Source organism: Hyla sarda, chromosome 5 (assembly GCF_029499605.1).
Source record: "Hyla sarda isolate aHylSar1 chromosome 5, aHylSar1.hap1, whole genome shotgun sequence".
NCBI classification, from domain to species: Eukaryota; Metazoa; Chordata; class Amphibia; order Anura; family Hylidae; genus Hyla; species Hyla sarda.
The window spans coordinates 8,402,252-8,424,936 of NC_079193.1; the positions used below are offsets into that span (position 1 = coordinate 8,402,252).

At 43.2% G+C, this 22,685-nt stretch overlaps 1 protein-coding gene across 2 annotated transcripts in view; it reads right to left on the reverse strand.

Annotated features, from left to right (window-relative positions):
- Positions 1–22,685, reverse strand: part of LOC130272856 (vasoactive intestinal polypeptide receptor-like) — a 304,671-nt gene that overhangs the window by 266,394 nt on the left and 15,592 nt on the right. Inside the window, exon 1 of one of the 2 annotated variants that reach the window (XM_056518818.1) lies at positions 9,560–9,800. The exons of the other annotated variant lie outside the window; for it this stretch is intronic. The gene's annotated coding sequence lies outside the window, so the exon portion shown is untranslated. Of the gene's footprint in view, positions 1–9,559; positions 9,801–22,685 lie in introns of those variants that run through there. 2 annotated transcript variants of the gene reach the window in all.

Sequence of the window (22,685 nt, forward strand, 5' to 3'; positions counted from 1 at the left end):
ACAGTGCCCTCCAATACTACCTCCATACAGTGCCCCCACTATACTACCTCTATACAGTGCCCCAATACTACCTCCATACAGTGCCCCAATACTACCTCCATACAGTGCCCCCACTATACTTCCTCCATACAGTGCCTCGCTATACTACCTCCATACAGTTCCCCCACTATACTACTTCCATACAGGGCCCCAATCCTACCTCCATACAGTGCCCCCAATACTACCTCCATACAGTGCCCCCAATACTACCTCCATACAGTGCCCCCACTACACTACCTCCATACCGTGCCCCAATACTACCTCCATACAGTACCCCCAATACTACCCCATACAGTTCCCCCAGTATACTACCTCCATACAGTGCCCCCAATACTGCCTCCATACAGTGCCCCCAATACTGCCTCCATACAGTGCCCCAACACTACCCCCATACAGTGCCCCCAGTATATTACCTCTATACAGTGCCCCAATACTACCTCCATACAGTGCCCCCAATACTACCCCCATACAGTGTCCCCAGTGTACGACCTCTATACAGTGCCCCAATACTACCCCCATACAGTGCCCCAATACTACCTCCATACAGTGCCACCAATACTACCTCCATACAGTGCCCCCAATGCTACCTCCATACAGTGCCCCAATACTACCTCCATACAGTGCCCCAATACTACCTCCATACAGTGCCCCAATACTACCTCCATACAGTGCCACAATACTACCTCCATATAGTGCCCCAATACTAACTCCATACAGTGCCCCAATACTAACTCCATACAGTGCCCCCAATACTACCTTCATCAGGTGCCCCAATACTACCTCCATACAGTGCCCCCAATACTACCTCCGTATAGTGCCCCAATACTACCTCCATATAGTGCCCCAATACTACCTCCATACAGTGCCCCCACTATACTACCTCCATACAGTGCACCAATACTACCTTTATACAGTGCCCCAATTCTACCTCCATACAGTGCCCCATTCTACCTCCATACAGTGCCCCAATACTACCTCCATACAGTGCCCCAATACTACCTCCATACAGTGCCCCAATACTACCTCCATACAGTGCCCCCAATACTACCCCCATACAGTGCCCCCAATACTACCCCCATACAGTGCCGCAATACTACCTCCATACAGTGCCCCCAGTGTACTACCTCTATACAGTGCCCCAATACTACCCCCATATAGTGCCCCCAGTATACTACCTCCATACAGTGCCCCAATACTACCTCCATACAGTGCCCCAATACTACCTCCATACAGTGCCACCAATACTACCTCCATACAGTGCCCCCAATACTACCTCCATACAGTGCCCCAATACTACCTCCATACAGTGCCCCCAATACTACCTTCATCAGGTGCCCCAATACTACCTCCATACAGTGCCCCCAATACTACCTCCGTATAGTGCCCCAATACTACCTCCATACAGTGCCCCCACTATACTACCTCCATACAGTGCCCCCACTATACTACCTCCATACAGTGCCCCAATACTACCTCCATACAGTGCCCCAATAGTACCTCCATACAGTGCCCCAATACTACATCCATACAGTGCCCCAATACTACATCCATACAGTGCCCCAATACTACCTCCATACAGTGCCCCAATACTACCTTCATACAGTGCCCCAATACTACCTCCATACAGTGCCCCAATACTACCTCCATACAGTGCCCCAATACTACCTCCATACAGTGCCCCAATACTACCTCCATACAGTGCCCCTGTTCCCTGTCCTCCATACAGTGCCCCAATACTACCTCCATACAGTGCCCCAATACTACCTCCATACAGTGCCACAATACTACCTACATACAGTGCCCCAATACTACCTCCATACAGTGCCCCAATACTACCTCCATACAGTGCCCCAATACTACCTCCATACAGTGCTCCAATACTACCTCTATACAGTGCCCCAATACTACCTCCATCCAGTGCCCCAATACTACCTCCATACAGTGCCCCAATACTACCTCCATACAGTGCCCCCAATACTACCTCCATACAGTGCCCCCAATACTACCTTCATCAGGTGCCCCAATACTACCTCCATACAGTGCCCCCAATACTACCTCCGTATAGTGCCCCAATACTACCTCCATACAGTGCCCCTGTTCCTTGTCCTCCATACAGTGCCCCAATACTACCTCCATACAGTGCCCCAATACTACCTCCATACAGTGCCACAATACTACCTACATACAGTGCCCCAATACTACCTCCATACAGTGCCCCAATACTACCTCCATACAGTGCCCCAATACTACCTCCATACAGTGCTCCAATACTACCTCTATACAGTGCCCCAATACTACCTCCATCCAGTGCCCCAATACTACCTCCATACAGTGCCCCAATACTACCTCCATCCAGTGCTCCAATACTACCTCTATACAGTGCCCCAATACTACCTCCATCCAGTGCCCCAATACTACCTCCATACAGTGCCCCAATACTACCTCCATACAGTGCCCCAATACTACCTCCATACAATGCCCCAATACTACCTCTATACAGTGCCCCAACACTACCTCCATCCAGTGCCCCAATACTACCTCCATACAGTGCCCCAATACTACCTCCATACAGTGCCCCAATACTACCTCCATACAATGCCCCAATACTACCTCCATACAGTGCCCCAATACTACCTCCATACAGTGCCCCAATACCAACTCCATACAGTGCCCCCAGTATACTACCTCTATACAGTGCCCCAATACTACCTCCATACAGTGCCCCAATACTACCTCCATACAATGCCCCAATACTACCTCCATACAGTGCCCCAATACTACCTCCATACAGTGCCCCAATACTACCTCCATACAATGCCCCTGTTCCCTGTCCTCCATACAATCCCTCCTCCCCACTGATCAGCCTCTCCCCAGGAATCCTCTTTTTCCTTTTAGGTATTTATTGACTCTGAACATTACAGAGATTATTTCTACAAGGACCTCGGGCCACAAAGCTAATACTGTGACCGGAGCCCTGACTATACCCAGACCTGATGTGTGCGGGACAATAAAGGGGAACTCTCCTGTTACCTGGTAAACTACTCATTATGCCATAACTACATTGTATATGCTGCAGTATACTCCAGAGCTGCACTCACTAACCATACACACACTGACTACAAACATCTAAACATACACATACTCACTACATACATCCAGAGGTACACTCACTACATCATACACACACACTCACTACATCCATCTATATATACACACTCACTACATCCATCCATATATACACTCACTACATACATCCAAATGTACACTCACTACATGCATCCATATATACACTCACTACATACATCCAAATGTACACTCACTACATCCATCCATATACACATACTCACTACATACATCCAAAGGTACACTCACTACATCATACACACACACTCACTACATCCATCTATATATACAATCACTACATCATACACACACACTCACTACATCCATCCATATATACAATCACTACATCATACACACACACTCACTACATCCATCTATATATACAATCACTACATCATACACACACACTCACTACATCCATCCATATATACAATCACTACATCATACACACACACTCACTACATCCATCCATATATACATACTCACTACATCATACACACACACTCACTACATACATCCATATATACACACTCACTACATCCATCCATATATACATACTCACTACATCATACACACACACTCACTACATCCATCCATATATACATACTCACTACATCATACACACACACTCACTACATACATCCATATATACACACTCACTACATCATACACACACACTCACTACATACATCCAAATGTACACTCACTACATCCATCCATATATACACTCACTCACTACATCACACACACACACACACACTCACTACATCCATCCATATATACACTCACTCACTACATCCATCCATACATACAGTCACTACATACATCCATATATACACTCACTACATACATCCATAAATACACTCACTACATACATCCATAAATACACTCACTACATACATCCATAAATACACTCACTACACACATCCATATATATACTCACTACATACATCCATACACATACTCACTACATCCATCCATATATATACTCACTACATCCATCCATACACATACTCACTACATCCATCCATACACATACTCACTACATCCATCCATATATACACACACACTCACTACATACATCCATACACATACTCACTACATATATCCATACATATACTCACTACATACATCCAAAGGTACACTGACTGCATACATCCATATATACATCCATACATATACTCACTACATACATCCATATATATATTCACTACATCCATCCATATATACACTCACTACATACATAAATACACTCACTCACTACATCCATACATACACTCACTACAAACAGTACATCCATACACACACTCACTGCATACATCCATATATACACTCACTCACTACATCCATACACATACTCACTACATACATCCATATATATATATATATATATATATATATATATATATATATATATACTCACTACATATATCCATACATATACTCACTACATACATCCATACACATTATAACTACATACATCCATATATACACTCACTACATACATCCATACTCACTACATGCATCCATATATACAATCACTACATAAATCCATACATATACTCACTACATACATCCATATATATACTCACTACATCCATCCATACACATACTCACTACATCCATCCATACATATACTCACTACATACATCCAAATATACACTCACTACATACATCCATACATATACTCACTACATACATCCATATATACACTCACTACATACATCCATACATATACTCACTACATACATCCATACATACACTCACTACATCCATCCATACATATACTCACTACATACATATATACACTCACTACATACATCCATACACATACTCACTACATACATCCATATATATACTCACTACATAAATCCATACATATACTCACTACATACATATATACACTCACTACATACATCCATACACATACTCACTACATACATCCATACATATACTCACTACAGACATCCATATATATACTCACTACATACATCCATACATACACTCACTACATACATATATGCACTCACTACATACATCCATACATACACTCACTACATACATATATGCACTCACTACATACATCCATACATATACTCACTACATACATCCATACATATACTCACTACATACATCCATACACATACTCACTACATACATCCATACATATACTCACTACATACATCCATACATATACTCAATACCTACATCCATACATATACTCACTACATACATCCATACATATACTCACTACATACATCCATACACGTGCTCACTACATACATCCATATATACAGTCACTACATCCATCCATACATATACTCACTACATACATCCATATATACACTCACTACATACATCCATACATATACTCACTACATCCATCCATATACACACACCCTACATACATCCATACATATACTCACTACATACATCCATACATATACTCACTACCTTGCTACATATCCATACATACACACTCACTACATACATCCATACAAATACTCACTACATACATCCATATATACACTCACTACATACATCCATACATATACTCACTACATACATATATACACTCACTACATACATCCATACACATACTCACTACATACATCCATACATATACTCACTACAGACATCCATATATACACTCACTACATACATCCATACATATACTCACTACATACATCCATACATATACTCACTACATACATCCATACACATACACACTACATACATCCATACATATACTCAATACCTACATCCATACATATACTCACTACATACATCCATACATATACTCAATACCTACATCCATACATATACTCACTACATACATCCATATATATACTCACTACATACATCCATACACGTGCTCACTACATACATCCATATATACAGTCACTACATACATCCATACATATACTCACTACATACATCCATACATATACTCACTACATACATCCATATATACACTCACTACATACATCCATACATATACTCACTACATCCATCCATATACACACACCCTACATACATCCATACATATACTCACTACATACATCCATACATATACTCACTACCTTGCTACATATCCATACATACACACTCACTACATACATACATACATACATACATTCATTCACTACTTTCATCCATACACACACTTACTTAATACCAACATCCATTCATACACATACTCACTACATCCATCCAAATACTCAGTACAGTCTCCCATCCATACATACACACACAAAATGCACAGTACATCCATCCACACATACACTTCAAACATCCATACACACATATACACACTCACTCACTGGATACGTCCACATACACACTCACTGGATACGTTCACATACACACTCACTGGATACGTCCACATACACAGTCACTACATACGTCCATACACACATACACACACACTATATATGTCCATACACATACATACACACTCACTACATATGTCCATACATATATACACACTGACTACATATGTCCACACATACACCCATTAAATAATCCATGCATACATATATCCACACATACATGTGCACTACATATATCCACACACACACATGTGCACTACATATATCCACACACACATGTGCACTACATATAACCACACACACACATGTGCACTACATATATCCACACACACATGTGCACTACATATATCCACACACACACACATGTGCACTACATATAACCACACACACACATGTGCACTACATATAACCACACACACACACACACACACATGTACACTACATATAACCACACACACACATGTACACTACATATATCCACACACATGTACACTACATATATCCACACACACACACACACATGTGCACTACATATATCCACACACACACGTGCACTACATATATCCACACACACACGTGCACTACATATATCCACACACACACACATGTGCACTACATATATCCACACACACATGTGCACTACATATAACCACACACACACATGTGCACTACATATATCCACACACACATGTGCACTACATATATCCACACACACACATGTGCACTACATATAACAACACACACACATGTGCACTACATATAACCACACACACACACACACACACACACACACATGTACACTACATATAACCACACACACACATGTACACTACATATATCCACACACATGTACACTGCATATATCCACACACACACACACACACATGTGCACTACATATATCCACACACACACGTGCACTACATATATCCACACACACACGTGCACTACATATATCCACACACACACACACGTGCACTACATATATCCACACACACACACGTGCACTACATATATCCACACACACACGTACACACACACACACGTGCACTACATATATCCACACACACATGTGCACTACATATATTCCCACAAACATGTGCACTCCATATATCCACACACACATGTGCACTACATATATCCACACACACACACACACACACAACACATGTGCACTACATATATCCACACACACACACACACACATGTGCACTACATATATCCACACACATGTGCACTACATATATCCACACACACACACATGTGCACTACATATAACCACACACACACATGTGCACTACATATAACCACACACACACACACACACACACACACATGTACACTACATATAACCACACACACACATGTACACTACATATATCCACACACATGTACACTACATATATCCACACACACACACACATGTGCACTACATATATCCACACACACACACGTGCACTACATATATCCACACACACACATGTGCACTACATATATCCACACACACACATGTGCACTACATATATCCACACACACACATGTGCACTACATATATCCACACACACACACACATGTGCACTACATATATCCACACACACATGTACACTACATATATCCACACACACACACACACACACACACACACACACACACATGTGCACTACATATATCCACACACACACATGTGCACTACATATATCCACACACATGTGCACTACATATATCCACACACACACACATGTGCACTACATATAACCACACACACACATGTGCACTACATATATCCTCACACACATGTGCACTACATATATCCACACACACACATGTGCACTACATATATCCTCACACACATGTGCACTACATATATCCTCACACACATGTGCACTACATATATCCTCACACACATGTGCACTACATATATCCACACACACATGTGCACTACATATATCCACACACACATGTGCACTACATATATCCTCACACACATGTGCACTACATATATCCACACACACATGTGCACTACATATATCCTCACACACATGTGCACTACATATATCCACACACACATGTGCACTACATATATCCTCACACACATGTGCACTACATATATCCTCACACACATGTGCACTACATATATCCTCACACACATGTGCACTACATATATCCTCACACACACACGTACACACACACACACACACACACGTGCACTACATATATCCACACACACATGTGCACTACATATATCCACACAAACATGTGCACTACATATATCCACACACACACATATGCACTACATATATCCACACACACACACGTACACACACACACACACACACACACACGTGCACTACATATATCCACACAAACATGTGCACTACATATATCCACACACACACATATGCACTACATATATCCACACACACACACACACAACACATGTGCACTACATATATCCACACACACACACACACACACACACACATGTGCACTACATATATCCACACACATGTGCACTACATATATCCACACACACACACGTGCACTACCTATATCCACACACACACACACACGTGCACTACATATATCCACACACATGTGCACTACATATATCCACACACACACACGTGCACTACATATATCCACACACACACACACACACACGTGCACTACATATTTCCACACACACACACGTGCACTACATATATCCACACACACACATGTGCACTACATATATCCACACACACACACATGTGCACTACATATATCCACACACACACATGTGCACTACACATATCCACACACACACACACACACACATGTGCACTACATATATCCTCACACACATGTGCACTACATTTATCCACACACACACACACACACACGTATGTTCACCACATGACGGTAGAAGAACAGCCCAGGGGAGGGGGTATGGAGCAGAAGCTTGAAGCATCAGAGGACAATGTTTACAAGCGGCAAATGATATCCAGTCACTTGGCAGGATTGGGGTATCTGCCCCGATGACCCCTATTTGTAAAGCTGCGCCGCCCCTTTAAATGTGTCTGACTACCTCTCTGATGTCCTGGAACTATTCAGGCTGGCGGAGTGCCACCTCCCCGGGGCAGAACAATGAGTGAGATCATAGGTGGCAGATTCCGGTGATTACGGAGCGAGAAGCAATTTGCCTCTTATTGTGCTGTTTATATAACAGATAAGCGGCGCGGTACAAGTGCCAGAGCGTGAACGGGCCCGCGCCGCCGACTATCCACCAAATTCCGTCTTCGATAAGGCGCCATAAATTCTTCCCACACCGTGTACCGTTAGGCTTTATATACATAATGGAAGGGAAAAGTTGACCGGTTGCCCATAGCAACCAATCAGATCGCTGCTTTCATTTCTCACAGGCCCTTTTCAAAAGTGAAAGCAGCGATCTGATTGGTTGCTATGGGCAACTGGTCAACTTTTCCTCTGCACAGGTTTTGATAGATCTCCCCCCCCAAGGTGTTTACATTGTTCCGTCCCCTAAAATACCAACGTATGGCGGTAACAGGGGGTGTATGGCTCTTTAGGACCCCCCCCCCCCCCCCCCCGTGAATACATTTTGGGGGGATCGGCAGCTGATACATACAGGATACCACAATGCTGCTTCATCATCTGCGGTTGCAAAACTACAACTCCCAGAATGCCCGGACAGCCTCTGGCTGTCCGGGCATGCTGGGAGTTGTAGTTTTGCAACAGCTGGAGACACCCTGGTCGGTAAACACTGCCGCTGAGTCCTCCTGGCAAAGATTTGGGGTATGAATGAGCATAAGGCGGCAGTGTACATGCGTGCGCCCGCAGGCGCTAATGTACGGACGCAAAATACAACGCAATCGGATCTGGAGGCTGAAACAAATTCGTTTTACAGCGATCTGTGGGGCAACCTGACAGCAAGTGTTCAATTTCCCTACAGCGCCTCCACAGGAAGAATGAAGCATTACATATTTCTCAATGTTCTGCAGACTTTCCACCGACAGCGGAGCGTCAGCAGAACATGTCGGCGCTAGGACCGCTCGGAGATGCACCTTCTCATAGACGGCAATGCATTTCCTTGCTGACTCTGATGTCTGTTCTTTCTCACAAATCGGGATTTCCTGCAGTAGAAACATCTGTTGCGGAAATTCCGCCGTGGGCACAGTGCAGCTGAAATCATTGGGACTCTGCCGCAGCGGAATTCCACGCGGAAATTCCATCGTTTGAACATAGCCTTAGGCCGCGTGGAAAATCCATCTATCTTCAAGAATTCGGCATCTACATTGGTTCCGTGCAAAATTCGGCCGTTTTGAAACACATGTGGAATCGGTGCAGAATCCGTGCAGAAATTTCCGCACATATTCCGCATGATTCCGCCTCTCAGTAAAAAGATAGATTTTATTTAATTGAACAGCGATAGTTTGTGCGGATTCCCTGCGGAATCTGCATGCATTCCGCGTGAATTCCACGCAAATTCGGCAGAAAGTCACCCTTATTGACTTCAATGGGATTCCGCAGCCCAAGTCCGGAAAAATAGAAGACCAGACATATATTTTTTCGGACCACAGCAAAACAGAATTTCAGCAGCAGAATTCCGGAAATTCATGCGTAATTCCACGCAGAATTTCCGCCGCGTTAACGCGGCCTCAGGATGTTTCGGGTCCTAGAAGGAGAGAAATGCTCTGCACTGGCCATGTACAGAAACACTACCTTCTGTAAGGTGACCCCACTGATGGTTAGGTGACCCCATCAGCTGTAAGGTGACCCTGCCATCAGAAAGGTGACCCTGTCGTCAGTAAGGCCCCCCCACCATCAGTAAAGTGACCCTGTCGTCAGTATGGAGATCCCACTACCAGTATGGTGACCCCACATCCTCAGTAAGGTGACCCCGCCATCAGTATGGTGACCTCCTAATTAGCAAGGTGACCCCGCCCCCATTAAGGTTAACCCGCCATCGGTAAGGTGATCCCGCCATCAGTGATGTGACCCTGCTGTCAGTAAGTTGACCTAGCTGTCTGTAAGGTGACCCTGCATTCACTAAGGTGACCCTGCTATCACTAAGGTGACCCTGCTATCACTAAGGTGACCCTGCTATCACTAAGGTGACCCTGCATTCACTAAGGTGACCCTGCATTCACTAAGGTGACCCTGCAATCACTAAGGGGACCCTGCAATCACTAAGGGGACCCTGCAATCACTAAGGGGACCCTGCTATTACTAAGGGGACCCTGCAATCACTAAGGTGACCCTGCTATCACTAAGGTGACCCTGCTATCACTAAGGTGACCCTGCTATCACTAAGGTGACCCTGCTTTCACTAAGGTGACCCTATCATCACTAAGCTAGCCCTGCCATAAGTTGACCTTGCTATCACTTAGGTGATTCTGCTATCTGTAAGGTGACCCTGCCATAAATAAGGTGACCCCACTGTGGGAAAGGTGACCCTGCCATCAGAAAGGCGACCCCAGCATCACTAAGTTGACCCAGGCATCAGTAAGGTGAACCATGCCATCATTAATCTGACGTAAGTATGCCATCAGAAAGGTGACCCTGCCATTAGTCAGGTGACCCCGCCATCGGTAAGGTGACCCTGCCATCAGAAAGGTGACTCTGGCCTCTGTAGAGATAAATGCCACTAAATTATGTATTTTGTATAACAACTTTTTCTAAAAATAAAAAAAATATATATATATATTTATATATATATTTGCAGGAAAAAATCAGCAAAACCCAGATCTGTGCACAAAAAAAAAAAAAGATCAACACAAAGAAAATAAAAACATCGGATACACAGCGACTCCCCGCAGACGTGTGGGCAGCTACATAGTTACCCATTAACCAGAGTGGAGTGAGAAGACACAGCGCTACGTCTGTATAAATGTACAATACCATGCCCAGTGGGTCACCGTACGCCTCCATGTTTGTCATCATGGCGGACAGAGGTGGCGGTTTTATTTCATGTTGCGGGGGCGGTATAATTACAACATGTCAGAACCGTGCGTATACAATGATTGAGAAGAGGTGACAACATTGTGGGTTATAGAGAACTTGCCTTATCTCAATTCTGGTTGATCGTTCCAGACCAAAACGCGTCGGTTCCCTAACATTTGCATATTAACGAAGGACTCTGCAAGTGCCCGCAAGTAGCATCTGTAGGTTGGGACTAGCCCTAGATAACACACTAGATATCTCAGATATCTTAAAGCTGCAGATGCTGTGGGTAAGGATAAACAAAGATGGAAACGCGTCGGCCTTCCCTCACGTTTCTATAGGGATGCCAGGGACATCTATCGAGTAGAGGCACTGCCATCAAGATTCTGTTTGATGCCTACAACTCACTGTAAACTTAACACATATACTATTAAGGTGGTGATACAGACCAAAATGCGTCGGCGTCCTCATAAGGGCTGTGCCCATAACCAGAGATGTCTGTAGGACAGTGGTCTCAAACTGTGGCCCTCCAGATGTTGCAAAGCTTCAACTTACAGAATGCCCGGACAGCCGTTGGCTGTACGGGCATGCTGGGAGTTCTAGTTTTGCAACAGCTGGAGGACTGCAGTTTGAAAACCACTGCACTAAAGGATAAATATATATAAATAAATATATATATATATATATATATATATATATGTAATCAATTTTACATGTGATATGAATAGGGAGAAGGACAGACAGCAAAAGCGTTTCCTCATCTCAGATAACATTAATTTGCTTGTAAAGACCGAAACGCAAGTGATCTTTAATGTACTATGACCTCTGTACGGCTGTGGAGCTGTCTGCATATCATTGCTATTTATACCCATGATAGAAACCATATCATTAAGGATCACCCCCCCCCCCCCCCCGTTTAGGACCGAAATGCGTCAACTCATATCTAAGATTTCCAGCGTCATGACTAAGAACTAACAGACCCCCAAAACGTGTCATTGCATTATCATTCTGATTAGGGTTTCGATCTTTGAGGGTCAGCAGTCTTGCACCTGACCTGGAGTCGGCATTTCACCTTCACTGACCCTTACATACGAGTCGAGACTCAAAGGAACAACTTTTATGACTATTTTTGTGTTAAATTGTAAGCCTTGGCTGGTATGTGACCAAAGGGCGGACGCGGTGGAATTCTTCATATGACCATGTGACCTGAAGCATAAACCACATTGTGTAGAACAGAGTATGGGAAGGATCAGCAGGAAACTGATGGAAGCGTCAGTGTAAAGCATGGAGGACAGACAAAGCCGCAGCCCCAGTCACTCCACATCAGTACGGTGCCCATTTTAGGACATCGTCAGTTGTAACTCCGTCCAGCGAAACAGCGTCCCGCCTCCTTCCTCGGACCAATCTCCGTTAGGTGTCAGCCACAACTCCGTGCTCCCTCCTCCATCATCCGAAACTCCGTCATCCCTCAGACGAAAAACTTTCCTGTAATTTGGCAGAGCCGAGTCAGTGTTGGCTCTCTGCTATACGGGTTTTTCTGTACATATTATTGTGTCGGCTCTCTGCTCTACGGGTTTTGCTGTACATGTTATTCAGTGTCGGCTCTGCTCTACGAGTTTTGCTGTACATGTTATTCAGTGTCGGCTCTCTGCTCTACGGGTTTTGCTGTACATGTTATTCAGTGTCGGCTCTCTGCTATACGGTTTTTGCTGTACATGTTATTCAGTGTCGGCTCTCTGCTCTACGGGTTTTGCTGTACATGTTATTCAGTGTCGGCTCTCTGCTCTACGGGTTTTGCTGTACATGTTATTCAGTGTCGGCTCTCTGCTCTACGGGTTTTGCTGTACATGTTATTCAGTGTCCGCTCTCTGCTCTACGGGTTTTGCTTTACACGCTATTCAGTGTTGGCTCTGCTATACGGGTTTTGCTGTACATGTTATTCAGTGTCGGCTCTCTGCTATACGGGTTTTGCTGTACATATTATTCAGTGTCGGCTCTGCTATACGGGTTTTGCTGCACATGTTATTCAGTGTCATCTCTGCTCTACGGGTTTTGCTGTACATGTTGCGCAGTGTCGGCTCTCTGCTCTACGGGTTTTGCTGTACATGTTATTCAGTGTCGGCTCTGCTATACGGGTTTTGCTGTACATGTTATTCAGTGTCGGCTCTGCTCTACGGGTTTTGCTGTGCATGTTATTCAGTGTTGGCTCTGCTATACGGATTTTGCTGTACATGTTATTCAGTGTCGTCACTGCTATACGGGTTTTGATGATCATGTTATTCAGTGTCGGCTCTCTGCTCTACGGGTTTTACTGTACATGTTATTCAGTGTCGGCTCTCTGCTCTACGGGTTTTACTGTACATGTTATTCAGTGTCGGCTCTCTGCTCTACGTGTTTTGCTGTACATGTTATTCAGTGTCGGCTCTCTGCTCTACGGGTTTTGCTGTACATGTTATTCAGTGTCTGCTCTCTGCTCTACGGGTTTTGCTGTACATGTTATTCTGTGTCGTCTCTCTGCTCTACGGGTTTTGCTGTACATGTTATTCAGTGTCGGCTCTCTGCTCTACGGGTTTTGCTGTGCTGTACATGTTATTCAGTGTCGGCTCTGCTCTACAGACTCTGTAGCACATGTAGTGTCTGTAGTAGACGGCTCTGCTATGCGGCAGGAAGTTGCGTCTGAGGGAGAATCGTCTGAGGGATGTCAGCATTTTGGACGAGGGACTTTCGGATGAGGGAGGAGGGAGTTGTGGCTGACGTCTTTCGGAGGATTGGATAACCCACTAGATATCTCAGACATCTTAAAGCTGCAGGTGCTGTGGGTAAGGATCAACAAAGATGGAAACGTGTCGGCCCTCCCTCACATTTCTATAGGGATGCCAGGGACATCTATCGAGTAGAGGCACTGCCATCAAGATTCTGTTGGATTCCTACAACTCACTGTAAACTGAACAGAGATACTATTAAGGTGGTGATAAAGACCAAAATGCGTCGGAGTCCTCATTAGGGATGTGCCCATAACCAGAGATGTCTGTAGGGCAGTGGTCTCAAACTGTGGCCCTCCAGATGTTGCAAAACTTCAACTTCCAGCATGCCCGGACAGCCGTTGGCTGTCCGGGCATGCTGGAAGTTGAAGTTTTGCAACAGCTGGAGGACCTCAGTTTTAAAACCACTGCACTTAGGGATAAGATGAGAAGGAAGCCTTAATTTACCTTTCGGGGACAGTGTGCATCCTCTGGAGGAGGCAGACAGACCTTTAGTGTCCGGGCATGCTGGGAGTTGAAGTTTTGCAACAGCTGGAGGACTGCAGTTTGAAAACCACTACACTAAGGGATAAGATGGTCCGAGGGAGGAGGCGGAATGCTGTTTCGCATGTACATCAGACGCCGTACATCAGACCACTATCTTCTCTACTGTAACCTGTCATACTGTGAGCTACATACACCTATCATGTCATGAACTGCAGGGGGTGCTATACAGTAAAGCTGGGTATTGATCAGTTAAAGGGGTACTCCAGGGAAGTTAAGAAAAATAAAAATGCCCCGAAGCCACCACAATACCTGTTCTGTGTCCTCTGCAGTTATTCATGTGGTTTTTGCAGCTCCTTTGGCCCCTGATGTCTCCTAAATACTTGTTTCCAGCACAGACTACAACTCCCAGAAGTCAGTGCAGCTCTGTGTAATGGCTGCCAGCCAACTGCTTTCACTATCTGTGTGCAGGTGTACACTGCAGCTCACACACACTGTACATGTCTTTTCTTTCACAATATCCTTCCTCCAGCAATAAATCATGCTGTGATCTGAATAGCAGAAGTCAGTGATTAGATTTTCAGCAGAAAAACAGCAGATATGTGCTCAGTTGTGACTAGGGTCGCCACTTTTCTTGCAAAAAAAAGAAATACAGGCCATGCTAATTTGTATAATTAATTAAATATGCGTGACATCACAGGATACACATATGTGGGGGATAATTTAGTCCTATTCCTACCCCTATAACTTTTTTATTTCTCCTTATACCGACCTGTATGAGGGTTATTTTTTGTGCCCCGATCTGTAGTTTTTAAGAGTGCCATTTTTGTTTTGATGTGACTTTTTGATCACTTTTTATTTTTTTATTAAATTCGGCAGTTGCAGTTAGTGACTAACTACAACTCCCAGCATGCTCTGATACAGCCTGTGGCTCAGCAGCTGCACCCAAACGAAAACTACAACTCCCATCATGTTGGACTATATAGTACTATATAGTATAGGTCAGTGTTTCCCAACCAGGATTGCCTCCAACTGTGGCAAAACTACAACTCCCAGCAAAAAAAAGGTTCATTGAAGAGAATGGAGCAGAGTTGTAATACCACACACAACCTGAGGACAGGGGTGGCGCTGTTTTTGCATGAAAGTTGCTATATTTTTCTGTTCCTGGATTAAAGCCTTTTAGGATTTAGAGCACAATGAGAAGATTTTACATTGAGGAGTCCAGACATTCTGAGTGACTAACATTCTCCATCATAACCCAGCTTTTCTAGGAACAGATAGGATGATCTATCAGAATGAAACAAGACATCAGGGAAGTAGAGGGGATCTGGTAGGTGCTCCACAATGTGAGGGTTGTCACACGCCTCAGCGCAGAGTTATGGCTTCAGCAAATATGCTGAGAGGTCGACTACAGCTAATGGAACGAGAGACACAGGATGGAAAATCCGCCACGTCTACAACTAACGCCATACCGTGTCCACCCAAAAATAACCTGTGTATACAACCAAGGGGAGCAAAGGATTGTGGGTAAGGTACATAATGATATACACAGGAGGGAGAGGAAACCCAATATCATAAATACTCTAATATATCAGATACCCAATAATACCTCAATAACAAGGAAAGCAGTATTATAGTAGTTATATTCTTGTATATAGGAGCAGTATTATAGTAGTTATATTCTTGTATATAGGAGCAGTATTATAGTAGTTATATTCTTGTATATAGGAGCAGTATTATAGTAGTTATATTCTTGTATATAGGAGGCAGTATTATAGTAGTTATATTCTTGTATATAGGAGCAGTATTATAGTAGTTATATTCTTGTATATAGGAGCAGCATTATAGTAGTTATATTCTTGTATATAGGAGCAGTATTATAGTAGTTATATTCTTCTATATAGGAGCAGTATTATAGTAGTTATATTCTTGTATATAGGAGCAGTATTATAGTAGATATATTCTTGTATATAAGAGGCAGTATTATAGTAGTTATATTCTTGTATATAAGAGGCAGTATTATAGTAGTTATATTCTTGTATATAGGAGCAGTATTATAGTAGTTATATTCTTGCACATAGGAGCAGTATTATAGTAGTTATATTCTTGTATATAGGAGCAGTATTATAGTAGTTATATTCTTGTATATAGGAGCAGTATTATAGTAGTTATATTCTTGTATATAGGAGCAGTATTATAGTAGTTATATTCTTGTATATAGGAGCAGTATTATAGTAGTTATATTCTTGTATATAGGAGCAGTATTATAGTAGTTATATTCTTGTATATAGGAGCAGTATTATAGTAGATATATTCTTGTATATAGGAGCAGTATTATAGTAGTTATATTCTTGTATATAGGAGCAGTATTATAGTAGTTATATTCTTGTATATAGGAGGCAGTATTATAGTAGTTATATTCTTGTATATAGGAGCAGTATTATAGTAGTTATATTCTTGTATATAGGAGCAGTATTATAGTAGTTATATTCTTGTATATAGGAGGCAGTATTATAGTAGTTATATTCTTGTATATAGGAGGCAGTATTATAGTAGTTATATTCTTGTATATAGGAGCAGTATTATAGTAGTTATATTCTTGTATATAGGGGCAGTATTATAGTAGATATATTCTTGTATATAGAAGCAGTATTATAGTAGTTATATTCTTGTATATAGGAGCAGTATTATAGTAGTTATATTCTTGTATATAGGAGCAGTATTATAGTAGTTATGTTCTTGTTTGGGAAGTAGTATTTAGGAGTAGTATTTATTGCTCATGTGTTTCGGTCCGTTGTCTCTTAGTGTCTCTCTAGGTTGCATTTCCGCTTATCTTTCTTTTCATAGATCTTTTTTCTGTTTATCTCTCAGTACAGATAACTGATGGAGATATTTCAACCAGTAACCACCATAAAATAACATTAGGAAATTGCAGAATAGGAAGTATGAGTGTGTGTAAGATTATGGTGTAACAGAGATGGCGGTATATATATATATATATATATATATATATATATGCGCGTGTCTGGTGTATGTTATGCAGATTACAGGGTCTCCTCTATAGGAATTAATGGGGATATCTGCAGCTGCATACCCCTGTGAGGAGCTTCTTGTTATTGCAGGTTGTGGTTGACAGGAGATATCAGAGGTCACGGAGAAGAAAGACAAAGGTCATCTGCTTTGACTATTTATTGACCCTGTGGTAGAACGGAAGGTCAAAGGGCACCATGGAAAATTAATAAATGTATATTACATTGGGGAATATTATATACAGCAGTGTTTCCCAACCAGGGTGCCTCCAGCTGTTGCAAAACTACAACTCCCAGCATGTCCGGACAGCCAACGGCTGTCCGGGCATGCTGGGGGTTGTAGTTTTGCAACAGCTGGAGGAACTATGATTGGGTAACACTGACATACGCAGGCGCCATGTCTAATGCAGGGGCGTATACAAGGCCGCACTTTTGTCTCGATCCCCTTTCAACTGTATGCGCATCCTCAGGACGCCCATACAGTTGTATGTGTGATTACTTGTATGAGCGTCGATGTTAACTTTAGGTGTGTCCTAGGGTTGGTGCTCATCCCCTAGGCTGCAGGTAGCTTCATGCCTTCAGCCACTAGAGGCCCCATTTTGTTACTGATCGGAAGGTAGAGACGCTCCATGACTTCTAGTGGCTGCAGGCATCTAGACAGGAGAGCGTCTGTGACTGCGGGAGAGTTAAGGAAATAAGATAAGTATGTTTTGTTTTTTTACTGGGGAGCTATCTAGCTGTCTACTGGGGGAACCTGCCTACTGGGGTGCTATCTAGCTGTCTACTAGGCAAACCTGCCTACTGGGGTGCTATCTAGCTCTCTAATGGGGGAACCTGCCTACTGGGGTGCTATCTAGCTCTCTACTAGGCGAACCTGCCTACTGGGGTGCTATCTAGCTTTCTAATGGGGGAACCTGCCTACTGGGGTGCTATCTAGCTGTCTACTGGGGGAACCTGCCTACTGGGGTGCTATCTAGCTGTCTACTGGGGGAACCTGCCTACTGGGGTGCTATCTAGCTGTCTACTGGGGAAACCTGCCTACTGGGGAATCTACCTACTGTGAGCTTGCTACTGAGGGAACATACCTACTGAGGGCTTTTTACAGGGGGAACCTGTCTACTGGGGAAACCTACCTATTGGGGGAACATTCATACTACGAGCAATCTACAGGGGAAACCTGTCTACTGGGTAAACCTACCTTTTGTGGGAACCTACCTACTGTGGACTATCTGCAAGGGGAATCTGCCTACTGGGGGAACCTGCCTCCTTGGAACATACCTACTGTGGGCTATCTACAAAGAGAACCTACTTACTAGGGGAACCTACCTACTGGGGAATATACACCTACTGTGGACAATGTACAAGGGCAACCTACCTACAAAGGGAACCTACCTACTGTGAGCAATCTACAAGGGCAACCTGCCTACTGGGGGAACATACCTACTATGGGCTATCTACAGAGAAAACCTGCCTGCTAGGCTAACATACCGAATATGGGCTATCTACAAGGGGAACCTACCTACTGGAGGAACATACCCACTGTGGACTATCTACAGGTTAAATCTACCTACTGGGAATATATCTACTGTGGGCATATATACAGGGAAAACTATATACTGGAGAACCTACCTAATGGGGGAAAGTAGACACACTTTGGGGACCTGTCTACTTACTGGAGCGACCACACTACCTATTGAATAGACCTACCTATCGTGCGGTGCTATTTACGGTATTATTAACCCCCCCCCCAACCTCGAGAAAATGCTACCTCAGCCCCTCTTGCGGTTACCTACCCTGATACACTGTAACAAACTAAACTTTCGGTTCACATGTAAAGGTTTTGTTTTTAAAAGAACTTCACAACAAATCTGCAGAAAACCGCAGGGAAATCCCCCAAACCACAGGCGGTCCGCAGCATAAACAGCAGATGTCCTGTAGGGGGAAAAAATTATAATTTAGGGGTCCGGACGGCCCACATTGTAGCTTTTTTTTTTTCTTCAAAAATGAACATTAGCATAGGCGCAATATGCCCTTTTATTCTCTAGTTACAAGTCATGTGATCGTTTCATCATGTGGCCTAAGGATTTCTATTAAACAATTTGGGAAAACAATGGCCAACATGGCGTTCTTTCAGGCTCTCCTCTATGGGAGGAAAAATGGCAAAAAAATACAAAAAACACCATACGCCGACCATATTGCCATTTTGTCACGGAGACTAAAAAGGGCGAAAAACTAAAAAAAAAAAAAAATGCCATGTGTATGTAGTTTTTCATATTTCCTTATTGATTTTTAGCCAGTGTCTGGCTGCAGTGTTTTTGTCCCAAAAAAAATGTCATGTGACCAAAATGTTGTGTTTTTTTTTTCTTTAAAGGGGTACTCCGATGGAAAACATTTTTTTTTTTTTTATCAATTGGTGCCAGAAAGTTAAACAGATTTGTAAATGACTTTTATTAAAAATATTTATGCTTCCAGTACTTTTTAGCAGCTCTATGCTACAGAGGAAATTCTTTTCTTTTTGAATTCCTTTTATGTCTTGTCCACAGTGCTCTCTGCTGACACCTGATGCCCGTATCAGGAACTGTCCAGAGCAAGAGAAAATCCCCATAGCAAACCTATGCTGCTCTGGACAGTTCCTGATACGGGCATCAGGTGTCAGCAGAGAGCACTGCGGACAAGACAAAAAAGGAATTCAAAAAGAAAAGAATTTCCTCTGTAGCATACAGCTGCTAAAAAGTACTGGAAGGATAAAGCTTTTTAAATAGAAGTGATTTACAAATCTGTTTAACTTTCTGGCACCAGTTTAAAAAAAAAAAAAAAAGTTGTTTTCCACTGGAGTACCGGTTTGTTCACAGCCTAAAGCCTAAGGCCTAAGGCTTCTGCAATTCGGCAGCCAATCAGTGCACAGAATTTGCCTCCGACATATATATTTCACAGTTGCAGAACTTGATACAATGGTTACATTTAGGTTGTCCTAGCTCTTTGAGTTAAATGGGTACTGTCCCTTTAAGAAAAACTTTTGACATGTTGTAGAGACACGTCAAAAGTTTTGATCGGTGGGGGTCTGAGTGTTCACTAGAACTAGTCAGAAAAAGGGTGGGCCAAGGGTGTCCTCTATGTCTCTAGGGCAGTGTTTCCCAACCAGTGTGCCTCCTGCTGTTGCAAGACTACAACTCCCAGCATCAACCTGCAGCTTCATGTGTCCAAAGTAGTAATAACCTGCAGTATCCTATGACCTAGAGGGAGTAATAACCTGCAGCTTCATATGTCCTAGAGGGAGTAATAACCTGCAGTATCCTATGACCTAGAGGGAGTGGCATCATATGTCTTAGTGGCTGTCGGGGCATGCTGGGGATTGTAGTTTTGCAACAGCTGGAGGCACCCTGGTTGGAAAACACTTCATTAGAGCACGTGAAAGCATTAAACTTTAAATAACTACATTAAGACTGGTTTTCAGATTCTTAATCCCCGCCCCCGAGGAGCGCAGTCCATCATTTTTGAGAATTACTGGGCCTTAGTGGATTTTTTTTTATATAAAAGGGCAAAAAAAATCTCCATCCAAGAAGAGAAGAACCAAATGTCCAGACACCTTGTGTGTATGTCTCTTTAAGAATTAAAAGCTTTTTTCCCTCTTTTATTTTAGGAGGAATAGTTTTGATGGATCGGGGTTTTAGTGTTCAGACCCCCATCGATCTCTAAAATAGGAGAAGGGTGCACTAAGTGTGTCGTCTCCTGGCTTTGTGTCACGTGACCTGGAGCCATCATGGAGGACAGGGATGGAAGCACTCCGCGCACTTCTCTTTTTTCTAGTGTTTGGACAGGGTCTGAACACTCATACCCCGACTGATCTAAGCTTTTTCTATGTCTCTAGGGCAGTGTTTCCTAAGCAGTGTTCCCCCAGCATGCCCGGACAGCCAATGGCTGATACATAATTGTCGTCATCGCCCGGGCCGGTGACGTTAGGCAGTCGCTCCCTCATGTC